Here is a 23974-nt window from a genome sequence, read left to right on the forward strand (position 1 = left end):
CCCCCTCAGGAGAAAGCAGTGGGCGGGGAGCGGAGAAGAGCAGGCTGGCCCGGGCAGGTTTTTTAATGGCACACTGCTGCCTGCCGGGGTCCCGACCGCCGGCCCCGCCCAGCCCGCACTAAGCCACGACTTGAACTACAAAAGCAATAACCTCTCTGTAAATTAGCTACCCAGATTATAAAATCATTCAAAGTTTAAAAAGAGAGGCTAAAAAGCAGTGCAATATGTAGAAACTAAGAAGTGAAAAGTGGTGTACAAGTTCTCAGTGTAATTCTCCCTGCTATTGTGATTTTTTTCATCTCTGATATTCAGTTTTAGTCTTTAATAGGTTTTTAAATGTAATTATATAAAACTTTACAAACATATAAAATGTTTATGTTATACAAGTTAAAGGGATGTGCAAGATTGGTAGACTAAAAGTATGAAATATCAACTGTGTTATGTATTGCAAATGCATATATGTATTGACTTTTTCCCAAGCTCTTCTCACCTGCTTCCGTCTTGTGGGTAGGCAGTAAAATAAAATTTACAAAAATCCTGCAGTCTGCTTAAACAGAAACAGAAAAACAAAATGTAGAAAAATACTAAGCATGCAAGTGCAATTGCATCAAAACTGTACATTTTTTGTTATTGCAAGGCCACAATAAGTTTAAGTTTTGTTTATTTTTTAAATAAATACATTTTGAAGATGCACAGCTTCGCTATACTGAGTGGTAGCCTTGGGACCATACATGCTGGGTAATACAGAGGTTATGATATTTATGTGACTAAAACTTGGGATCTGTTCATTTTCCAATTAGAAAACAGATGTTGTGTCTTTATTTACTTAACTCAGTGGCAACGTAATGACTCTGTGCATCTGGGAATCTTCACATGGGCAAGCTGAGATTGAGACTGGAGTACTGAGTGGGGAGGATGCACAACCTGCTCCTGGCATCTAGTAGAAACACTAGAGGAAAGTTAATACAACCAAAAACTGTGTTGACTTTGCTGAGGAAATCCCTCAATGCTGGGGGACACTCTTAAAAGGAACTCCCAAAGCAGAAATTGAGGGGGTTTCTCTAATAACCACTAAGGAGGAGGCAGGTGTCTCAGATTCAGTGCCTCTGCAGGGGTAGCCTTATGTCACTGTGACAGTCAGTATCCCTATGCTCACCCTTTTTACAAAATTATAATGGATTTTGTACAAAGTATGCATTGTGAGGTATCATTTGAAAACTCATAATTTGCTGATCATTATTGTCGTGGTAAAATATGTGTGGCGACGTTGTATGTAAAGTTATAAGATTCTATTGTATGACGTTACTAAAACATATTCTAAATATGGGAAAACAGCCACAAACCAGTTCCTCAGGGACAGAAGGCGAACTGACGCCTCAGCCAGGTGTCAATGAAATTAAATGGACTATCATCTGGTTAAGAAGCCATTCTTTGGCAGGAAAAAGGGTGCGAGCAAGAAATTTACATCTTGACAATGAACAGCTGGAGGTTTCCATCTCCAGAACCTCAGCCGAGATTATTTTCCAAAGAAAAAAAGAGAACTATAAGAAAGGAGAGCAAAGGCCCCAAAATCTCTCTCTCCATTCATCTCTTCTCACGGCATCACCACCACCTGAATGATGAGGAAATTAACACAAATTGAGGCAAGGAAGGATTCCAGCCAGTAAGAGTGCTAGAGGTATGTGGCGAGAGAACTTTTGCTTTGAAATCACTTAGTTTGGTTAAACTAGCTATTAGTATGCATTTTACTTTAATTTCTTTGTAACCTATTCTGACTTTTCTGCCTCCTTACTTGTAATCACTTAAAATCTCTATTTCTGTAGTTAATAAAACAATAAAATAAGTTTATCTAAACCAGTGTGTGTTTGGATCGAAGTGTTTGGGAAACTCCATTTGAAATAACAAGGTTTGTGCATATCATTTTCTATTAACGAAATGACGGACTTTATATGAGCTTGTATTCTCCAGGAAGGTGCTGAGCAGTACAAGACACATTTCTCGGGGGAAGTCTGGGACTGGGAGTTTGCTTGTGTTTCCCACACTGATGGGTGGCTGGCTACAACATTCATACAGCTGGGAGTGATTTACATGTTGGAGGCGATGTTTGAGCAGATCAGGAGTGGTTGCTCTCACAGTGAAGCAGTGTAAAAGGCACCCCAAGTTGGAGAATTGAGGGGACACAGCTGTCCATCAGTCTAGATTGTACACTGAAGAATGTCACAGTCCTCCACAGATCTCTTGGGGATGCAGGATGGTTTGTGAGCTGGCCCCCCAATTATTCTGCAACGAAGCCAAATGCCACGAGGGGGGAATTCTGTGAGCAGAATCTCAGGGAATTTCCTAGCCCCTATGCAGGTTTTTCTGCATAGAGGCATAATCTGACCCACAGTGCTTAAATACACAAATATTTTAAAACATTACTAGGGCAGCAGTCAACATATTACTCCTCTTAAACAAATATATTGTGCTGGTGCTTCAATTAGTGGATAGCAAAAATATTAAACACCTTAACTTCTGCCATTTTTCACTACACCATGAGGTATTAACATTTAAGAATAAATTATTATTAAAAATACTACTAATAAAATCCTCAGTTTGTATTGTTGCTAGGATTTAATGTCCAAACAACTGTTTTAAAATGATGAACTGATTATCTGAAGATAACTCATTTTTGATACCGAGAAATGTGTTCTATTCCAGCAATAAAAACATTCGATAACTAGTTACCAATTACACAAATAGCATGTTCCTAGCCTTAAATGGCTAGCAATGAGCAGAGATAAAAAAAGAAAAATAACCATATTGCCAATTGAAATCTCTGACTTACTTTTTGAATATCTATTATGCAAGAGAGTCAGAATGCCAGTAAAACCTAAGACTTTCATGAAAACATTATTTTGTGTATATGGCTTAGATACAAAGCTAAAAGCAGAACTGACAACTGAGCTTGGGAAAGTAAGCCTTTTTGCCAACGAATTTCTTGCAAAGTCAACAATTATAATTTATTCTGATCCTTTGTGTCACCATATTAGTAGTTATTTTTCAGCAATCCCAGAGCAGCTACAAATAATGCCATAGAAGAGAACTGATATAATTACATGCTGAAAAAGACAGTCCAGCACCCTTACACTCAAAACTACTCTCTGTGGCTCCTTCATACCCCATATGTTGCTAATAAAACTGTTTGAATCATACCTAGGAGACAGTTTTACTGATATTGTATCAGGTCCCTAGGTTCTTCATGTGAGATACGATGTCACTAGAACTATAACTATGCAAATTTTGCAATACAGAATCCCACTGGACACAATATTACGCATATAACTCGCAGTATGAAACTGCGCATTAGCAAAATTTTTGTAACCACTACGTTGAAAAATCTCAGTACATTGAAAGAAGATTCAAGAAGTATTAAAGAGTAATCTACATGTACATGTGAAACACACCTTTACCTATAAAGACAGCAGTGATATCTGTCTCAAAAAGGGAAATATGATTTTGTGTTCATCTGATAATTCACAGAAAGTTTTAGAACAGATATTGTCTAATTGGTGAACAGTTTTCAATAACATTAAAAAATAATAGCCTACTTTAGAATCCTTAAACTAGATTTTCAAGCATGAGGATCTAACTTTCATCCACACAAAAATTAGTCTAACTTGCATCACACAACAGCCTACAGTTTGGGGTTTCTAGTGACTCCATGTACATGTATCAAGAATCTGCAGTACTGGGTTTTATGAATGTACTTTAAAAAGTATCATCAGAAAGCAACATAAAATAGGGTAGAATAGGGGTGTCTTATGGTCTAAATACTGGCTTTGGAGCCAGGAACACGAGTTCTAATCCTGGATCTGACTTCAAATCCCTCTATGGCCTCAAGCAAATCAAAACCACTCTCTGTCTCTCTTCAGTGAAATTAGGATCTCATTTTTGTTATTATTTGTACAGCATTAATATGGTCAGTGCTTTATGGACACACAAAATGACAATTCCCTATCTTGAAGAGTTTACAATCTAGGTAGACATCTTGCAAAGCTGATTGTAGGGAGGCAACAACAACAACAAAATCAGTGTGACGAAGCAGCAAAGCAAGTCATACGTCTTACTCCTTCCATGGTTTTATTGTGGTTTTCTCTACTAATAGTTATCATCATCAAGAAGTATGTTTTAAAGAGGAATTTGAAAAAAAGAGATGGTGATTGCATGGCAGATTGGGATTCCAGGTTTAGGGAGACAAAAATACTTATATGGCAATGTTTGTAAAGTGTTATATACAGTAAGTTCTGAGTATTATTAAAAGCAAAAGCACTGTACTAGCTACCCTCCTGATGTAGTTAGAATGTTTTTTAATATGATTGTAAACAGAAAACAGGTAAATTAAATAAGGTATCACATATTCCAACTAAAATGCTTCCATAAGGGCTACAGTGTGGTAGTTTTACTCACACTGAGACTTCAACTTTATAAGTGGTTCTATTGACTTGTCTGGATTACTCCTAGTATAAGGTTCCCCTTCAAGACATTGAGTGATATTTTATGAGCTAGATGATTTACACTGTGTTCTACAAACACTTCACAGCACCTTGGCATGCCATTGGTACTGGATTTTATTACAATACAGTTTTGAGATAATTTTATACACGCACACACGTACATACTTTAGTAAGTTTGCAAAAAAACAACCACCCTGCAATGTGGTGCAATTGAAATGTTGAGATTTACATACTTCAGTATAAGACTGCTAAAGATAAATGACTGAAAAGTCGTATTTTGAGAAAAGTAAGGTCTATATAAATCAAATGTTATCAGTATAAGCTATAATCCAGCACTTAAGCACATACTTACCTTTAAGCACGAGTAGTCTGACTGATCTAAGAAACACTGCCATCAGTGGGGACTACTCATGTGCTTAAATTCAAGCATATGCTTACGTGCTTTACAGAATTCAGGACTATTGGCATCATGGGTCACCACAATGTAAAATACTCAATCCTAAAAAATAAATCAGTAGAAAAAACAAAAGCGAGATCAACATGAAAAGTTTATTCAAAAGCCTTAAAAATACACTCATGATGAACAAGATTTATTATTTACTGGCTAAGTGAGTTCTAGAGCTAAAATGTATTAATGAAAACAGTCAATATTAAGGGGTAGACAATAGAGCTTTTAGAAGATAGCTAAATGTTCAGTAAAACTGAGGTCCCTGGACCAAAAAAAATAAACACAGTTCCTGTCTCCATTACCTTTGGTCTTTACCATTCTCAGTAGTTTAATATTAAAGGAGCTTGGGGGGTAGACCAGTCTCGATGAGGGCTTCCTCACCTTTGATATATATCTTCCCTTTTGATTCCCTCTTGAGTTTGTTAACATTTAGGGGATGCAGGGTAGACCCCAATGATTGCCACTGATGGAGCCCCAAGGAGATCAATGCATTCATTAGTTCTAGGGTTAAGTTTATATAGCGTAACAAGTGAGTTGGGAGGAAAAAGGTACAAAATAGAGTTTTGGTGGGAAGAAGGTGAAGTTGAGAGAGATGGGAGGACAGTGGTGTATTTACTAGAATACACTGAAGGATTATCAATAATTGAACTAAATTATATCTTTTAAATAAATGAATACCATACATTTTGTAATGGAATTGCTTTTTATTATTCTTTGTTAGCTGGCAAAATTCAGTCATTTGTTATCTGTCTCCCAGTCATTAGTGTGAATTGGCTAGATTCTAACATAGCAGTAATAAGATTTTTTTATCCAGTTAAACTTCTACAGTACCTGCAACATTTTAAGTTATAGTGACCAATCAAACTAAGTTTTAATATAGCCTATCATGACAGAACTACAATAAACCTAGTTTTGAAAATAATATGGCTCGTAACTGCAGCAGTAAACTCCCCTGGCAACAACTTTCTCAAACAGCAAAATGCAGCCCTAAAACACACAGGCCACCATTGAACAATTATGCAGAAACCTTAAAAACCCCAAGGTAATGAGTCACGTGTTTTAGTGAAATAATTTCTGGACGCAGTATCAAAGTAAAAATTTGTCACACTTAATAGCCTGAAGCTCAATAGTTAGCACCTAAGATTTGCTGAAGTACAAACACAAGAAGTGTACGGACATCCATTCCCAGATATTCAAACAGCATTTAAACAATGGCATACCCACAGCACTTCTTTATTAACAGAGCAACAAAACCGCTATCATTAGCATAATTGTGACACTTCAACCCATATTTGGAAATAATAGCCAATGGAGCTAAACAAATTGAAAACAAGATAGGTCCTAAAGATGAACCACCTGGAACTCCAGTTATGATTGAATTTTATAATCTAAACACATTCCCATTTATAAAAATTGGCATGGTAATATCACTCACGTAAGCCTTAAACCACAGAAACATGACAGACTGGGATTTCAATGCAGTCTTTAAAAAGAGCAATGTTAAGTACAGTAGAACCTCAGAGTTATGGACACCTCGAGAATGGAGGTTGTTCGTAACTAACTCTGAAGAAGCCATTATGGGATGCTTCTCAGGGCTGACTGCTCGGAGCGGGAGCTCTCAGCTCCCCAGTGAGTGGGGGTGAGGATAGGCAGCTGCTTCTAGCCCCGACTGCAAGGATGATGAGTGAGGTACCCTGGAACACCGCAGAGTCAGTGGGCGCATGGTGCAGGCTGTGACCCTTTAAAACTGAGCTGCTCCTCCAGAGCGCAGCATGCAGGCAGGAGATTGGGCTTGGGCTCCAGCTCCAGCAGCTTACACTCCAGGCCAGGTCTCAGTAGCAGCTGGGAAGTTTCTTTCCCAGGATCTGAGCTTACAAGCTTGTCCCCCTCCCAGCAGGGGAGGAGAGGGGGGGGGGGGGACACACTACATTCATCACCTCCTACCTGCGACTGCCCTGAGCCATGGCGAGTAGGGGGTGAGGACAGGCCGTCCAGATGTGCCTACCTTTAAGATGCAATACAGACACAGTACTTGCTGGTGTTTGTTTTCGTCTCTGATGCTGCCTGATAGCTTACTTCCGGTTCCCCATGGTGTCCAGTTGACCGGTCAGTCCGTAACTCTGGTGTTCGTATCTTTGAGGTTCTACTGTAGTTCGGGACTTAAACATTTCTCAAACTCTGCAGCACTGTACTACAACATGAAAACTAGAAACTACCCAGAAACAGACTAGAATCAAAAGTCAGTATGTAGTCAATATTCTACAGTCCAAATTAATTGAAATACAAAAGACAAAGTATAAAGGAAAAGTACTTCTAAAAATGCATTACTTTTAGTCCAACAGTGTTATGCAGTCAAGCAGGACTGAAAGATTGCTGCAAAAGCTGCCAAAATATCAATATCACCTGCATGAATCATGAAGAGGTTTTTTTCCCCTTCCCCAACATATTCCTGGGAGGGGTGGAACTCCTTCCTCTGAAGCATCAAGGATGGCCATGGCTGGAGAAGGGACTTTGCAAGGGGAAGGTCAAGTACAATCTCTCTCTCAGGTATGTGGCTGGATGGTTTTTGATCTCATGCTCAGGGTCTAACTGATCACCACATGTGGGGTCAAAAAGGAATTTCCCCCGAGATCAAATTGGCAGTGATCTTGGAGAGGAAGGTGAAAACTCTACAACATGCGGGTCGTGGATCATTTGCCAGGATTATCTGGGTATATCTCACTAAATCATTTCTCTGTCACTGTGGGAGCCTCAGGCACTGGTGCACCTTGGATTTTCCTATTCTCTGCCTGTGGCACATAATCGGATTTCCTATAGGCTAAAATACTTTGGTCAAATTTTGGTTGCTGGATGCAGTGAGTGGGTATTGGATGGTCTTGGTGACCTGTGATATACAGGAGGTCAGACTAGATGACGTAGTAGTCCCTTCTGGCCTTGAACTCTGAATCTCTGAAGGATATTTGTTGTCAGTATTTAAAAGCCAATCATTGGTGACCCAAGTCCCCATAGCATCCTAAATCTTGAATGATATTCTAGAAAAAAGAGAACAAATATGAAGACATGGTAAAAATTGGTTGAACCGCTTTCAAAAACAATGAGTAATTATGGCAGGTTGGTAATCAGAGGAGATACCTAATGTCTAACATTCATATCTCAAGTGTGGGGAAAATGTAGCAATGTTCCACAGTATTCTATTTGTAACCAAACTATCCAAACGTGGGCCACACTAATAAGGGATTTTGTTTTACAAAGCAAAACAACAACTGTTTGAATCGGAGTCCCATTTATCTAAAACAGGGGTCAGCAACCTGCGGCACGCAAGCTGATTTTCAGTGGCACCCTGCTGCCAGCCTGGGGTTCTGTCCGCCAGCCCCCTGCCATCCGATGTCCCGGCCACCGGCCCCACTCAGCCCACTGCCGGCCTGGGTGGACAGAACCCCAGACCAGCAGCGGGCTGAGCGGGGCCTGCGACCAGGACCCTGGCTGGCAGGGGCTGGTGGACGGAACCCCAGACCGACCGCTTCCTGCCACTGGCCCGCTGAGCCCGCTGCCGGTCTGGGATTCCATCCGCCAGCCCCTGTAAATGTAAAATGTATTACTGGCATGCGAAACCTTAAGTAACAGTGAATAAATGAAGACTTGGCACACCACTTCTGAAAGGTTCCCCCCCCCCGGATCTAAAATCTCCAAACGTGCTGAGAACAAGGCAGCATTCAGGTCCATGGATGGGGTGGGGGACAGGTTCGGATTATCAGGATTATTTAATGGACAACACATACACAGCCCTATCCATTTAAACTGGTAATATACCATGTATATACTCGTTCATTAGCCCATTCATTTATAAGCCGACCCCCCAAGATGGTTAGGTAAAAATAGCAAAAACCTGTATGACCCTTTCATAAGCTGACCCTATATTTCAGGGGTTGGCAAACTTTGGCTCCTGGCCCATCAGGGTAAGCCGCTGGCGGGTCGGGACATTTTGTTTACTTGGAGCATCTGCAGGCATGGAGCCCCTCAGCTCCCTGTGGCCGTGGTTCGCTGTTCCCAACCAATGGGAGCCATTGGCTGGGAATGGCAAACCGCGGCCACAGGGAACTGAGGGGCTCCATGCCTGCAGATTCTCCAAGTAAACAAAATGACAATGTATTAGATATTCAATTCAATGATTCCATAGAGTTTAAAATCATCAAATTTTGGTGTAGACCTGTTTACAAGCCGACCCCCCCCCCCCCCCTTTGATGCATCACTTTTTTACCAAAAATATTCGACTTATGAACAAGTATATACAGTACTCTGGACCAGCTCATGGCCGACCCTGCACAACTGATTAGAGGGGGCATTAAGCACCCCTATGTATGCCCTTATGGTGCACTGTGTACTATACCACTGCTTCCAGAGTGCAGGAGAAGCAGGGTCCACTATGTCCCCAGCTCATTCAAGTGGGCAGGAAGGAGCTTCACCCCCTCAATGTGCCTGATAGTGTAATTACGCTGTGGTGTCAAGCAGCATATGCTGTCACAGTACATTCCCTCCACTAAGCTGTGGGGAGAGTTCCTGAGTCACAATCTCACGCCCATACTACTCTAGCAGCAATGCAACAACACATTGTCCTTATTATGGGATAGCCTAGATCACCAACTTATGATATATGTCTTATAAATACTGGATTTAGTTTAAAAAAATAAATAAACAGACAAACAGGAAAAATATCCTGAACATCAACAACAAAACCGGTCATCTGACACTCAGATCATCCTAATTCTGTATAATTTAGAAAGGGTTGTAAGAGAGCCAGTCCACAAGTATAATATACATAAGGGTTGTTTGCACAACATTTAGATGTAAAAGGGGGAACAGGGTGACTCCACTGCCTAGTTTACATAAAATTGTTATTCCCTAATTTTATCTGTACAAAAAGTATATGTTTATTGAACAACTAAGGAGAAGACTACTCCAGGATGAGTGAGAAGAGTAAGAAAGAGTGGATGTGAAACAAAGTAACTTACATTGATTCTTAAACAAAATCAGAGCAAATATTCCACATATTTGCATTTGCAAGTGAAAGCTGACCTCAGACATTATGTTCAATACATATGAGGCAGATAACCTAAGCTGATAATGACCTTGATAATATTATAGAGGCAAATTTTACAGCAGGATGAGTTGTTCTTGAACAATGTTTTCCAATGTATTAGGCATACAAGGGATTTTCTCTACATCAGGAACTGCATGTCATGTTCTTTAAACTATTTCTTTTCTTGAGCAAATGTATTGTGGACTATACAAGGAGAATGTCATTCGCTATTTATCTTGGAGTTTCTCAGTTATAGTTTCCATTGGCAGTGACAGAATGTGGGATTTTTCTCAAAACCATGGTTGCATTTAGGATCCCTCTTTTAGGCTCCAGAGTCACAGGATAATAGTATTTAGTGACTCTCAACCCTAGTAGTTTCATCTTTGAGACACCAAGAGTGATTTTCATCAGCTGGAAATCATGTGCAAATTCAGAGCACGTAGTGGTACCAACATCAGAAAATGTGGAAGCAGGAGTTCTTCAGGTAGCAGAAATGGCTATATAAGATGCATCAGCAGAGACTAGGTTATGGCAATGATTCCACCCTACACTGTGAAACCAATCAGTTCCTGTGAACTACACACTGTTAAGCAAACACCTCATGGTTGTTGAATGCGGACTCTAATGTTCAGAAAGCATTAAGACTTATTTAGTTCTTATAGTCAAAAAGGGAAATCCCTGTGTGAATGTTTGTAATACAAGCTCCAGTATACAGTCAGTCAAAACCATGTTGAAATAGAAGGCCACAGGCTAGTATTTGACTGGTTCTTTTATACACACTATCAATGTTCTCTCCAAGATCACTAAAGAAAAGATATGCAAATATGGGAAAAAATAAATGCAGAAAAAGACAACAGAAATAATTACAAACTGGGTTCTGCTTTAGGAACGTTTAATGCCTCTACCAACCCTAGGGAAGCACAGAGATATCTACATGTATGTCTCATGCTAATTCAGTATACCCATTTTACATATAGAAAGGGCGTGTTCAATACGTTAATGAAGAAGAAAATAAGTGGAAAAAACATAGGCCCCAATCCCGCAAAGTATTATGCATGTGTTTAACTTCACACATTGTGAGCAATTTTATTGAGTTCAACAAGACTACACACAGTGCATAAGACTGTCCATGCATACATCTTTGTAGGACAACTAAGAAATTGTACATCCAAAAACAGAAAATTGGTTTAAGCTGGTAGGAGCTAACTGTTCTGCCAGCTCCACTTCAGATATTCTTAGTTGTCTAATCAAATATATTTCTCAACAAATTTTAATGGATTTTAGTATACTAAAAACATGGGCATATCTTTGGCAATCCAACTCATCAGGTATGAAAATTAGGATCTCCATGCAAAATGTCTATGTGAGGTGATTCTCTCTCTTTTGCCCTCAAAAACTATTAAAGTTATAAGGTTTGAGACCATCAGAGTAAGTTACATAAAACAGAGACTCTGCAGCAGTATGTTCTAATACTGTTTTGGAGCTGAATATGCTGCAGACAAGTGCCTTTTAGAAGCTATAATAAATTAAACAGTTCAAGCGACAATCATGATTATATCTGTGCAATCTATTATTCATTCACAAGACACCCTCAGTTTGTATAAACTATCATATAAAAATGTTTTTAGGGAATTCACTGTCTTTATTATATTGCACATTTTATAACAATAGGAGGAATCCTTTGGTTTTCCTACTAAAGTCTGCCATTTGTCTGAATTTAAGAAAAGTCCATATTCTCTTTCATTTAGTCTAATCCTAGTCAGCCTTAGCAACAACCATAGGGCTTGTTTATACAGGGATACACAGGAAAATTAATCTGAATTAAATGAAGGTGTGAATTTAAAGTGGATTAGTTAAACCACATTAAATTGTGCGTGGATACTCTTTACTCAGAATTAAAGTGACCTTAATTGAGTTCCGCTTAATTCACTTCCAAAGTGAAATAAGCTAAACCAAATTTTAAGGCTATTCTAATTCTGAATAAGAGTGTCCACACTGGGATTTATTATAGTTTAATTAATCTACTTAAACTCACACCATTAGTTTGGATTAATCTGGATTAATTGTCCTTAGTATCACTCTGTAGACAAGCCCATAGTAAATGGCTGTTAGGGGCTACCTGGTCCTCTGCAACAGTCCCTCTATTCCTGCTTCTGGGGGGAAAGAAATATCTGCCCAATTTCCCCATAACCCTCCAAAAGTGGGAGAAATATCTCTGCCCAATCTCTGCCTCAGAAAAGGAGGTCCCACCCATAGTAAGATCAACAACAGATGATAAAGAAACTACTAAGATTTGAATTTAGGACCACTTACATTCTTGTTTTCATCTGTATAGCTAAGGTTTTATTGCACCTATTTTTAACATATTCTGTATTTTATTGTGTCTTATCACTCTTCATTGCAAAGGATATGGGGAAGATCTCCACATTGAATCCATTCTTTTTAGCTGAAGATCTGAGGAACTGACCCAGATTGAGGTGTCAGTAAAGGAGGTTTTGGAACAAACTGATAAATTAAACAGTAATAAGTCACCACAACCAGATGATATTCACCCAAGAATTCTGAAGGAATTCAAATATGAAATTGCAGGACTTCTAACTGTGGTATATAACCTATCACTTAAATCAGCCTCTGTACCAGATGACTGGAAGTTTCTAATGTAATGCTGATTTTTAAAAAAGGCTCCAGAGACCATTCTGGTAATTACAGGCCAGTAAGCCTAACTTCAATACCCCAGGCAAACTAGCTGAAACTACAGTAGAGAACAAAATTATCAGATACAAAGATAAAGATGATAAATTGGGGAAGTGTCAACACAGCTTTTGTAAAGGGAAAGTATGCTTCACCAATCTATTTAAATTCTTTGAGGAAGTCAACAAGCATGTGGACAATGTGATCCAGTTGAGATAGTGTACCTGGACTTACAGAAAGCCTTTGACAAGGACAAGCCAAAGACTCTTAAGCAAAGTAAAGAGTCACAGGATAAGAGGGAAGGTCTTCTCATTAAATAGTAACTAGTTAAAAGATAGAAAACAAAGAGTAGGAATAAATGGTCAGTTTTCATAATGCGGAGAGGTAAATAGTGGGGTCCCCCAGGATCTGTACTGGGACCTGTGCTGTTAAAATATTCACAAGTGATCTAGAAAAAGTGGTAAACAGTGAGGAGGCAAAAATTGCAGACAATACAAAATTACTCAAGATAGTTAAATCCAAAGCTGATTGCAAAGATTGCAGAGGAATCGCACAAAACTGGGGGACAAAGTGGCAGATAAAGTACGAAGTAATGGAAAACATAAATCCCCACTATATATACAAAACCATGGGGTACAAATTAGCTGTTACCATTCAAGAAAGAGATCTTGGAGTCATCATGGATAGCTTCCTGAAAACATCCACTCACTGTGCAGTGGCAGTCAAAAAAAAGAGAACAGAATGTTAGGAACCATTAGGAAAGGGACAGATGATAAAACAGAAAATACCATATTGCCTCTATATAAATCCATGGTACACTCACATCTTGAATACTGCATGTAATTCTGATTGTCCCATCTCAAAAAGGGTATTTTAGAATTGAAAAAGGTGCAGAGAAGGGCAACAAAAATGATTAGGAGTCTAGAACAGCTTCCACATGAAGACTGATTGAAAAGACTGCGACTGTTCAGGTTAGAACAGTGGTTCTCAAAGCCGGACTGCCACTTGTTCAGGGAAAGCCCCGGGCAGGCCGGGCCGGTTTGTTTACCTGCCGCGTCCACAGGTTCGGCCGATCGCGGCTCCCACTGGCTGCGGTTCACCGCTCCAGGCCAACGGGGGCTCCAGAAGAGCGGCCAGCACATCCCTCAGCCTGCGCCGCTTCCCACAGCCCCCATTGGCCTGGAACGGCGAACCGCGGCCAGTGGGAGCTGCGATCGGCCGAACCTGCAGACGCGGCAGGTCAACAAACTGGCCCGGCCCGCCAGGGGCTTTCCCTGAACAAGCAGTGGACCGGCTTTGAGAACCACTGGTTTAGAAAATACACAACTAAGGGCATATATGACAAAGGTCTATAAACTCAAGAACAGTATGGAGAAGTGAATAGGGAAGTGTTGTTTGCCCCTTCACATATCACAAGAACTAGTGATCACCTTATGAAATTAACAGGCAGCAGGTTTAAAACCAAAAAAAGGAGATACTCCTTCACACAACACATAGTCCACCTGTGGAACTTGTTGCCATGGGATATTCTTAAGGCCAAAAGTATAACTGTTTCAAAAAAGAATTAGATACATTCATGGAGGCTAGGTCCATCAATAGCTATTTTTGCTATTGTCAAGATGGTCAGGGATACAAACCCATGTTCTGGGAGTCCCTAAACTTTCAGCTACCAGCTGGTACTGGATGACAGGAAATGAATCACTCAAAATTGCCCTGTTCTGTTTGCTAAGTTCCTGAATCCTGTGACGGTAATACTTAAAATTACAGTATCTAGAGTATCAAATCTTCTCTTGATCAAAATTCATCTGAAGCAAAATCAAGGTAAACAGATATCCTCATTCCAGATTACCTGAAGAACAAAACTGTCGCTTCTGAATAGCATCTCAAAATAGGGGAGAACGTGAATCTTGTGAGCAAAATACACTTGCCGTTACCAAAAAAAAAAAAAAAAAAAAAAAAAAAAAAAAAAGTCGTCTATGAAAAGAGAAAAGCATGAATGCAATACTAAAAGATAAAGCAGCACACTGAACAGGCATTTCACCAAGCAAACATAAGAAACCTCTAAAGTTTGGAGGCTATTTGAACATAGTTCACACTAAGAAGGCCCTGTACACTGAATGCCACTATCATGGACAGTAGATGGTTGTGGGATGGCTTCAGTGAGAGCTGGATCAGGCCCTAAGCCCCTATAACTGAATGGACAAGTTATTTCCAATGTAGGGGAGTGGAAAGGAAGGATCTAAGCAGACACAGAGATCTTGTTCACACAACAATCTTAATACAACTTTATTGAAATTTAGAATGCAATCACTCCCATGGATCACATCTATTATTTCTATATCCTGTTCTGGAGAATGATCAGGTCTGAAAGCTACCAAATGAATTCTTTTAAAGGGCAATCTTATTATACATTCTGATCAACTGGAACCAGAAAAAGAAATACACAATGGGAATTTGATGTTTAAAGATGATTTAGCAATTAAAAACTTAACATCCAGAACACTCTAATGCATTTATCCTATAACAATTTTACCTGGCGGGAAGAAAAGTCCAATAATTTACAGAATATCCCTATCCTCTTTTCTGACAATATAAAGATGAAGGCTTACTCTGAGTGAGAATGAGGAGACTGATTTTCCATTCAATTTCAAGCAATTCATTTTTCTCTGCTTTCCTTAAAAATATACGTATTTGACAAATAATATAAGCGCCATCACAATGCATAATGGAGAAACACTGTATGTATAGAAAAACGTATGCCTTCTATTTCATTAAAACATACAGATGCAATTCAGAATTAAATTATGTACCTCATGAGTTCTAGTCTCGTTAAGGACACAGGTTATACTGAACTGTGTGAACCCCAAAAGCGAAATTTCTCAATAAACAACGATCCACATTTTAACTTTTCCATCTTAGATTTTCCTTTTCCACTTCACAAAATCAAATGTAAGCAATACTATCCCAGCCATAATAGCAATTTGTAGCCTTTCAATATTGGTGATCATTTCTCAGATTCGTTCTTTAATATTCTCTTGTGTGTTCTTTCAAGAAAGAGCTGCAAAGAATATTTAATCTGAAAAATAAATGTTCCCGATGACACCATTCATCACATCCTTAATGTTACATACATTCCTTACATATGAAAAGATGCAACAGCAGCTAGAACACTAGTGACCCTTATAATTCCAAGATTAAATCCCAACTATATTCACATTATTTCTTTGGCAAATCTTTCTTTATATCTATCATTAACGAAAAGTTAGTAATGGACTTTTTGTAATATGTGGTGAGATAATAAATATCTGAAAAATATAAAAAAATAATTTGTTTGGAAAATGTATTTAAAGCACAGATGAAGTTCAAAAACTGTTTCTGGAAATCTGTTTTGTAATATTTCATCAGCACTACTGTATGTTGCTGATTACAAGTCATCCTTACCCATTGATAAGGTTAGCCATTTACCTTTTTAAAGATCATTTGCATGGCTCAGCAAAGTCGTCAGAGTTTTACACCCTCCAAACAAAAGGGAATTGCTTAGACTGCAAATAAAGGTGCTTGAAGCAACATTTTCACAAAAGTGGTAGGGAATTGTGTCTTAATTAGTCATAGAATTTTGAAGTGAGTGTGACATTTTGGGCCCTGACTGCCACAATCGGTTCTTCTCTTCATTATACATCCTAAATAACTGTGATGCTGTGTACATATATTAGAAACATACCAAAAAAAAAGGGTCAGATTGCGCCAGTCTTACAGAGGTGCAGAAGGGGGAAAAGAGAGGAAACAAGAAGTCTTTCCTCCTTCTCACAATCTTGTAATAATCCATCAGCGACAGGACTATTTCCAACATCCTGAAGCCCTGAGCACCTCTAAACAGTTGCCTTTTGCTTAAGGTAACCCACTATGGAAATGTTCCCTTCTTTACTCCATGAGGGGATTTCCCACCACCATGACCACAAAATTAAATGCTCTCACATGCAGAATGGGCAATATCCAGTCCCAGATAAGTGGCAGGTTTCAGATCCAATATCTCCCAGTCCTTCGGAGATGTAGGATATTCTGACACAGAAGGCTTTAAATTCATAACACTTATCGATATAAAAGCTATTTAGAGATATATGAAATGTATTATATCTTTCCCTCCAAGGTGTCTAAAATTGGACTTTGCCTTTATAGTTGGAAGGTTACAAAAAAACAGTCCCAATAACATTTTTTAAAAACTCTCTAAAACCTCTTGAAGATAGATTTTCTGTAAAATATGTTACGACAGAGCAGGATATGTCTGAGTCAAATTAGGAACTCTATCTAGTTCTGTGTGTGAAAATATTGGACACTGACTGCACAAGTCTGCCAACAGACAACCTACTGTGCTGCATGCCAGATTACTGCTTTCTCTGTAAAAGGTGTTTGACACCCTTTTGAAGGTGTCACCTGTTGAAGGACTAACATTAAAAGCCATCAAGACCACAATCTTTATCCAACAATTGTGATTGTCCCTCAATTATTGGTCTAGCCTTATGTAATACTGGGTTTTCTACACAGGGCCCCACAGGAGGGAAGGGGCAAGCAAGACTGGTATGTCTGTAGCTTCTCAGGTGGAGCCTGTGGCACAGCAATAGAGCAGGGTCCTGCTCTGTGCAAGGGGGAGGCCACCATCGCTACATGTAAGCAGGTCAAGCAGAAAAAGGAGAGTGCAGGAAGGGCCCTGTTCAGCCTATAAGGTTAATAAACCTCAGACTCATAGGAAGGGGGAGATCAGACTAGGAGAGGATGTGTCTCAGGACTTCCATCATTTTCAAAGTCCTGTAACTCTCAAGTACTTTAAGAGTAAAGTCACTGTGATTAAGAAATTCCTTTCCTAAGCCTGTGTTTCTTGCTTTTCTACCACATTGTCCCTAAAGGGGTTCAATTAGAAGCCCAGAGTGCCCATAGCCTATGTACAGATATGGGGGAGCACATGTATGTGACTGGGGGCGTGGGGTGTCAGGAGATCGTAGATACTGATTTCAGGGTCAAACATGGCTGGACAGAGCACCCAACATTCCAAGGAAGGGTATCAGACAAGAGGGCAGAGCGTGTGCCCTAGGATCCCAGAGCTAGAAATAGTAAATAGAGTGTCCCTTAGGGTCTCAGAGCTAGAAACAATGACTAGACTAGACCAGACCCATTGGCTTGGAAGCCCAGGTGAGCCAGTGATGGAGTCCACTCACAAAAGACTGGTGTCTGTACAAGGAGCACTGTGAGAAGTTTTAACATGTGTCTCATACGCCTAATGCATGATAGGATGGTGAGATGTATAGATTTGATTGGCAGACACTAGAACAACATATATTTCTTTGTGTCTTCACAATCCATGAATAATGAGACAATCTCAAAAACATGCTGATAAAACCTTCATAAAACACTATCCCATCAAGTCTTTTCTCTCTCATATTTATCTTTTAGATACAGATCATCTGATCATCTATGTTGCTTTAATTTTTTTTTTTTATTAAATAGTAGTATATTCTGGATATTATACCAATGTTCTTGCACACCACATGCACACCAACACCATAAGAATGTGTGTACATTCACTAACAAAAAAGTTAGCATCATAGCCAGATTGTTTGCTGCAATACAGCATTTTTTGAATTGTAGAGATGAACAAAGCTAAGGTTTCTGCAGTTTTTGGGTACTATTCCTAATAATTGCCATATACCTTAGTGATTATTCTGCTTATGTAAAAAATAAGAAATTAACTCACCACAAAATTTTTCAACCACTTATTACTACACACTATTATAAGAAACTTTTATCCTAAGACTTCTAAAAAATGTCTCTCTCTCAGAGCAAGACAGTCATTAAAGCATATTACACAATCACAGAAGTTTTCTGTGCAATTTACTGAAAATTCAGAGCACATTATTTCCTGTAACAAAAGTTATATACAGTCTTGTAGAATGAAATCAAAATTTGTTCCCAATATTCACATAACAATGCTTTCTGCTATGTATCTGAAGGGGCTCCTTAAGCAAGCTGAATTTCCCCAGCAGATGTTACTCAGTGATCTAAAAGACCAGCATCGGTTTCTCTCACATTATAAAATGGAAAGCAAGAAATGGAGGAAGGGATCCTAAAGTATCAACAGCAACCTCTGAGTTGTTAGAAAGCACATTCAGAGAAGCAATGGTTTACTAACCTCTCATGAAATAAACACTGAAAATGTCAGCCACACATTAATGCAATTCTTGCACATGAACAATCTGATAATGTAACATTCTGTATCAAGCCAGTATTTTCATAAATTATGATTTAAACAGAATACTAGTCAATTCACCAAAAGATATCAAAGCTACCCTTTTATTACAAGCAATCCAAGCCTTGAGGCTAGGGCTATCTGAAAATATTTAGTTAGTTCCCAAGCCAACATTTTTCCTATTTGTTTTATTATGAAACTATAACACATTTTCAATAACGTTTAGCTTTGCTATACAGAACAGCAAATAATTTCCCAGAACCCTTTGGAAAACCTGACATGTTGAATGATTCTCTAGTCAACTTGTGTGTTATTAAGCTGAAAAAATGTATGTAAGATCATTTGATCATTGGAAGCATTGGAAAAGCGTTGGGAGCTTCAGGACAGATGGACGAACTTCAGGTCATATAAAATACTACCAAAGCTATATTTGAAGAAAGATGTGAAAGTCCGTGAAAGCGCCCTGGGTAAGAGTACTTTGTGTTGCTAAGAAACACTGAAGATGGATGAAGTAAATTGTTTCAGTTAGTGGAGCCAACTCCAGCCATCTCTTGTTTATTAGTGCAATGTTTTCTTTTATTGGTTATTCATTTTAACAGCTACACAAATGATATACCCTCATTAAACTAGACTGAGACATGCATAAATATATTAATACTTGAAAATAACACTTGTAATAAGTGTAGATTCTAAGTTATAAAATCTATACTACATTGTGAGTAGAATATACTTACCACACTTTCAAAATTCACATTTTAGAACAAGCTATTAAAAAAAGTCAAAAACTGTTAAGAGCATGTATGAGAATGGACCTTAGTGAAGGATTCTGTAATATTAGAAAATTTCAAGAACAGTGGTATCATATCAGGAATATAATACTATTTAAATACAAAAACCTATATTAAAGCAACATAGATGTTCAAATGAACTGAAATAAGGAAAGAAATACTTTTTAAGCTTCCTTTCACCTTGAAGTTGGAGAAAAAGAAACTGAGATTCCATTAGTTTCTTTTGAAAATATGCAAGATTCTCAGATACTACAGTGATAGATCTAGTATATATATGGATTGCCTTTCTAGGTCAGAATTTTATTTTATTAATTTATTTTCAGGCTGCTCATTAGTTTAGTATCTGAGCATATGTCTAAAGTTTCCTTAATAATAAATATAGTTCTTCAAATAGATTATCATCATACTTCCCCACTTCTGAGATATGCATACACCGATGGCCACAAGTCCGAACCCACTAGAAAACAGTAACTGTTGGGGCCACATGCAAGTTCTACCACAGAACTAAACATTCTGCGTAAAGCACTCTAACCCTACTTCTGTCCCTTTTCACTTACTCAGAATTTAATGAAGACTCCCAAACAGAGAGGCACATAGTAGGAAACATACATCTATAATGACAATCTACTCAAAGAACTATAGTTATTAGTAAGCAACCTTTCTTCTTAAGGTAATGTATGTTACAGAAATATTTGTGGGAGAGGAACTAGCAGTAACAACTTTGATGAAGGTGGGCCTAGAAATGATCAATTAAAGCTTGCAAAACTGCTCTCTCTGGCATCCGATCTAGCTGATGAGTCAAAAGAGTAATTCTGCATAAAGACATGACTTGAACTCCAGGTAGGAGCCTTGCATAAAGACATTCCTCATACATACTGAGGAGGCTGCTTTGGATCTGGAGGAATGTGCTCTAAAATCTTCAGGTTGACACCTGCAAGATTATAACAATTTGTATGAAAACAGTTCAGACAAACTCTAAACAAAAATGTTTTACCCCCTGAATTTACTTTCAAACAATTTAGGAGACTTATTTGGTTCTCTCCAGTGCTCTTCCAATGGATGAGCTATGCATCTTCTATAATGAATGAGACTGCTGTCTTATGGAAAAAGAACAGTACATGATCACGTAATTAAAGATTACATACGTACATATGCTACCGGCAACCCCGATAAAATAATGGTAGTGTCACCTTACAGAATTTGATTTTTTTTAATCTACTTATTCAATTTTATTGACTCTCGCATGTAACTTCCTCTTATCGTCAGGAAATAGTGAGAATTGAACCCCTTCCTCTCTTAATGCTGCGGGACTGCCTCTTCTATTGCTCTCAGTTGGAAAAGAAAGGTCACATTGTCTCTCAGCACTTTCTCATGAGAAGGATCCCTGAAGCAGGACTGTGATGAAGGGTTTGGAGAAGACACAGAGTGGAATTTGATGCAACAGCCGGTTTGAATTATCTCTAGTAGCCAGCTGTCCAAGGTAATTCCACTCTATGACACCTGACAAATTTTCCAAAAAGGAGACTAGAGAGAGGGGAAAATGCCACAATTGGCTGAAGTTATTAGGTGCCACCCCAAATTAGCTGTCTCAAGACAATAATAATAAAAGGATCTCAAGTTGCCAAATAAGTTGTTTTCAGTTTCTGCTGCTTCTCTTTCTGCTTTGAGAAGAAAAACTGCTTCTGATCAGATTTGTAGTATTCAGCAGCTCTCTAACAAGAAGCGGTATTCCTCTGGAACCTGTCTGTATTGAGTCAATTTCCCTTTATCCAAAGAACGAAACAACCCTAACTCTGAGGTGAAGAAAACAGGTTCCTCAAATGGAAAATTCTTGAACTTAGTCCTTATGCTGTTTATCAGAATAATCTTGTGTTTGCAGAGCCCACATTCATTAATAGAACCAAGAAACACGGGTTTCCTACAAACAATGTGAGCTCTGCAACCTGTCCCCTTGATTTAGACATCCAGGGAGATGTGGATATCTTAATAAAGAGCGTGTGTCTACAGACATCTTCAGGGAATAATTCAAGGAAGGAGTTCTCTAGATCTGAGAGCCCTGGAACTAACGTTAAATTCTATTCCTGATGGCAATGGGACCTTACAGTTGATCTCAAGATCTGAAGGGTGAGAAACCCTACAGAGCTGCACAGAGGAAGCAGAAGATTATGATGGGCTATCTTCTGATAATCCTTCATAAAAATGCACTGTAAATCAAGATTGTATCAAACCCCTTCATGAAACTGACTCAGGACCCAGTTCTGACAAGATAGTCAATACAGATAGAATTTTATGTTCAGCATCTCAAGAGGAACTGAGATACCTGACAATAAGCTATCACCTGCAACTGTTTCTAAAAATGTTGAGACTTTCTCTATAATGGTGCAACTTTGGATCTGTTCCTACTGTGCTTCTTTGTATCTTAATGCAACAGGAAGAATGCTCAGATTCACAGCACTTTTCTCTTATTATGTGCCAGAGCCCCTGGATCGTTCAATAGTCTGCAACTATTTTCTCCTTGGCTTCTTTGAGGGAACCTTCAGAACCCACATCAGATCTAAACTGCTTCCTTTACTCCTTTTGTGCTTTTAAAGCACTCTGCCAAAACTACTCTAAAGTGGAAGCAGTCTGATTGGTCTGCAAGTAATTAGCCCTCTCTATCAGGAAAAAAAAGGAGGTGACTTTCCTCTTCCTTGCAGGCCCAAATGGGCCTTTGATATATGTCTTTTTCTAAACACACAAGGCAGTGGAAAAGATGGTCAGAAAATAATCCATCACTATCACATGAAGCATTTAAACTCCAAGCACACAAATCCTCTACTGGGGAACTGAAGTCAAGTTACAGGGAAGGCAATGGAAAATGACCAGTCTGAACCTAGAAAGCAAATCGAAATGTTCAAATTGGATAACTGTGTAGAGCCTAATTCTAACTAGAAATATTTAATACTAAAACAAATAGTTAAGTTTTTAACAACAGCAAATAACCCTTCATATAAGAAATAGTAAATAAAATACATAGTACAGAGAAATAAGGAGAAAGGATTTGAGATTTCTGAAGTTACTGTCACAGGAAAGGAAATGAAGTAGAGTCAGGGCAAAGGCTCCTTATATAATTTCACATGGAATAATTAGCTCTTCACCAGTGGCTACTGCTTTCCAGAGGTTCTGACTCATTGAGAAGATTGTCCACACATCTTGCAAGTGCATTTCTCTCTTCTCTACTGACAAGCTACTCCCAGGAGAACAAAATAATGATAATATTTTACTATAGAATTAAATGTACAGTATGAACAGCACTGTGATATCAGTGCTACAATGAAACCACCGCTGCTGGGTAATGACTTTGTAAAAGCATACTGCATGGTTAAACTTTTTTTAAAGTCACACATTATAAAAACAGGATACATGGTGGCCAGCTCCAAGTTCCAGTGAGATTCCATGATAGTTATGATATCCAAGAATTGTATATACTGTGCTCTCACAGTGGAATAAGGAGGAATAAGGCATGGAGGGGTATAGATGTCACATGTCCAAACTTTTTTTTTTTTTTTTTTTTTTTTTTTTTTTTAAAGACAAGTTTCAGTGGTAAATTTGCTGAGTGCTCCTCTTAAGCCTGATTAGTGAAGACATTCCACACACACACACACACACACACACACACAGTACTGCTGAAAGTAATGGGATTTTTGTAAGTCACCTGGGTCATGACTGAGTGAAATGCTAATTATTGGCAATATTTTTAAAATAATTCCAATTGAAAAATGATAGTTTAAATGGCATCACTCAGTCTTAAAATAGTAAACAAAGCATACAGGAAAACACATATCTGAGAATTTTTTTTTTTTTTTTTAAACACAGATATTGGCATCGTTTTCCTGTTTTCTTCACAATTCAGTTTTAAACCATACCGTTCGAAAAAAAATCTAGATTCACTTCCAAAATTGCTACTTTTACAATCCTCAGCTATTATTTCTTCAAAAAGAAACACAATATTTTTAAAAGATAAATATATATTTCTCTAATAAGAGATAACATACTTTAACTAGTGAGTAGTCAAAATTATTAAAGACTTAGATGACTCCCTCAAACAGCATACCAGATATCTATTATAAGAAATACAAAAAAAATCATATATTGATCTCTAAATTTGCATATTTGGTATTTAAGCATTTAACATGACCATTGATTTTACAAAAAGCAGATAGAATAAATAAAAAATAAAGGTAACTGTTTTAGATA

General features: G+C 38.4%; 1 protein-coding gene across 5 annotated transcripts in view; it reads right to left on the reverse strand.

Moving 5' to 3' along the window:
* Nucleotides 1-23974, reverse strand: part of GTDC1 (glycosyltransferase like domain containing 1) — a 262957-nt gene that overhangs the window by 234811 nt on the left and 4172 nt on the right. The window lies entirely within an intron of this gene.

The sequence above is a fragment of the Trachemys scripta genome, chromosome 11 (assembly GCF_013100865.1).
Source record: "Trachemys scripta elegans isolate TJP31775 chromosome 11, CAS_Tse_1.0, whole genome shotgun sequence".
Taxonomy (NCBI): domain Eukaryota; kingdom Metazoa; phylum Chordata; order Testudines; family Emydidae; genus Trachemys; species Trachemys scripta.